Source organism: Dendrobates tinctorius, unplaced genomic scaffold, assembly GCF_039654945.1.
Source record: "Dendrobates tinctorius isolate UK_male_01 unplaced genomic scaffold, ASM3965494v1 ptg000011l, whole genome shotgun sequence".
Taxonomy (NCBI): domain Eukaryota; kingdom Metazoa; phylum Chordata; class Amphibia; order Anura; family Dendrobatidae; genus Dendrobates; species Dendrobates tinctorius.
The window spans coordinates 34,719,821-34,721,819 of NW_027361679.1; the positions used below are offsets into that span (position 1 = coordinate 34,719,821).

The window sequence follows — 1,999 nt, forward strand, 5'->3', positions numbered from 1 at the left end:
TTATGGGAAACAAAATTTCCTGTTTAAAATCACAGTACAAAGCCAAAATCAAGAAAAGCATCATGCATTCAGTTTCGAATATATGTTTGCTTTCTTATGTAGAAGTATGCAGCATTTTTTTCATAACGAACGAGTGAACTAAGCATGCAACTTACTTTCAACCAAAGGTGAAATTTAAACAAAGCCAAGTGATAGGTTGGAGCTTAAAAACCTAACGCCTGAGCAGGGACTTGAACCCTGGACCCTCAGATTAAAAGCCTGATGTTATACTGACTGAGCTACCCAGGCCCTTTACTGCTTAATATTTGTACATTTTTTTTAAAGATTCTCTTCCTGTGCATGTAAATATACCCTAAGATATGTTGCTTTATTCATGTCACTGTGGAAATTAAAAATCAAGGTCTACCCATAGTCTGCCATCACAATGAGGTGTCAGATTACATCTCCTATTTACCGTATTTTTCCGACCATAAGATGCACTTTTTTCCACAAAAATTTTTGGGGAAAGTGGGGGGTGCGTCTTATGGTCGCAATACACGGTACTAACCTGGTGGCTGGTGGCAGTGGGCGGGGCTCTGCGTTGCGGTGGTGGCAGCGGGCGGCGCTCTGCGGTGCGGTGGTGGCAGCGGGCTGTGCTCCGGTGCAGGGGCGGCGGCTCCGCCGGTATTTCTTCACAGCCCGGAGGCCTCCGCACTTCCCTTGCTGGCCGCCGCCATGTTGCGGTGGTCTCCGGGAGCATGGACGCTGGGAATATGGCCGCCGGTCCGGGGACGGCGCATGTGCAGCTTCAGATCTCGTCCCGAGATCTCGGGGGACGAGATCTCGTTGCCGAGATTTGAATCTCGTCCCGCGAGATCTCAGGACAAGATCTGATCCCGCGCATGCGCCGTCCCTGGACCGGCGGCCATCTTTCTGGCGTCCATACTCCTGGAGGCCACCGCAACATGGCGGCGGCCAGCAAGGGAAGTGTGGGGGCCTCCGGGCTGCGAAGAAATGCCGGCGGAGCCGCCGCCCCTGCACCGGAGCACAGCCCGCTGCCACCACTGCACCTCAGAGCGCCGCCCGCTGCCACCACCGCAGAGCCCACCTGCCCCAGCCCCAGCACAGCTGCCCCTGCCTCAGCACAGCTGCCCCAGCCCCAGCACAGCTGCCCCTGCCCCAGCACAGCTGCCCCTGCCTCAGCAGAGCTGCCCCAGCACAGCTGCCCCTGCCCCAGCACAGCTGCCCCAGCCCCAGCACAGCTGCCTCTGCCCCAGCACAGCTGCCCCAGCACAGCTGCCCCAACCTCAGCACTGCTGTCCCTGCCCAAGCACAGCTGCCCCTGCCTCAGCACAGCTGCCCCAGCACTGCTGCCCCTGCCTCAGCACAGCTGCCCCAGCCCCAGCTCAGCTGCCCCTACCCCAGCGCAGCTGCCCCAGCACAAACAACCTGCCCCGGCACAGAGCCGCCACCACACGAGCTTGGACTACTGAATGACCCCTGTGACTACTTCTCCACCTGTGCCGGATCCCTTCCCAGGTAAGCTGAATTCGGACTGTAAGACGGACCCCCATTTGACACATTATTTTTTTTCCCTATTTTCCTACTGAAAATTGGGGTGCGTCTTATGGTCCGGTGCGTCTTATAGTCCGAAAAATACGGTACCTCTCTGCATAGGAAAGTGGGAAAGAGCAGTGTTGAGTAGAGATGATCGACTTTGCCTTTTTTCGGGTCGAGTCAGGTTTCAAGAAACCCGACTTTCGCAAAAGTAGTATATTTTGGTCCCCATGGATGAAGAGCTCCACTGTCTTATGAGCCCAAATAATGCTCCATATATAATGTGCCCCATTTCTAATGCTCCAGTGTATAATGGACCCAGTAAATGCTGCTCCAGTGTCTGATGTCCACCTTTGGAATGCTCCAGTGTATGGTGGTCCCCATATATCATTCTCCAGAGTATAGTGCTCCTCAAAAATTGCTCCCAACCTTGAAAACAATAAGTCTCCTCAGTAGGGAATCC

At 54.5% G+C, this 1,999-nt stretch overlaps 1 non-coding gene across 1 annotated transcript; it reads right to left on the reverse strand.

The window, feature by feature from the left end:
* Positions 1–215: 215 nt before the first annotated feature.
* On the reverse strand, positions 216–288 carry TRNAK-UUU (transfer RNA lysine (anticodon UUU)). Its single transcript has one exon. It is a non-coding gene; the product is annotated as a tRNA-Lys (tRNA).
* Positions 289–1,999: the final 1,711 nt, after the last annotated feature.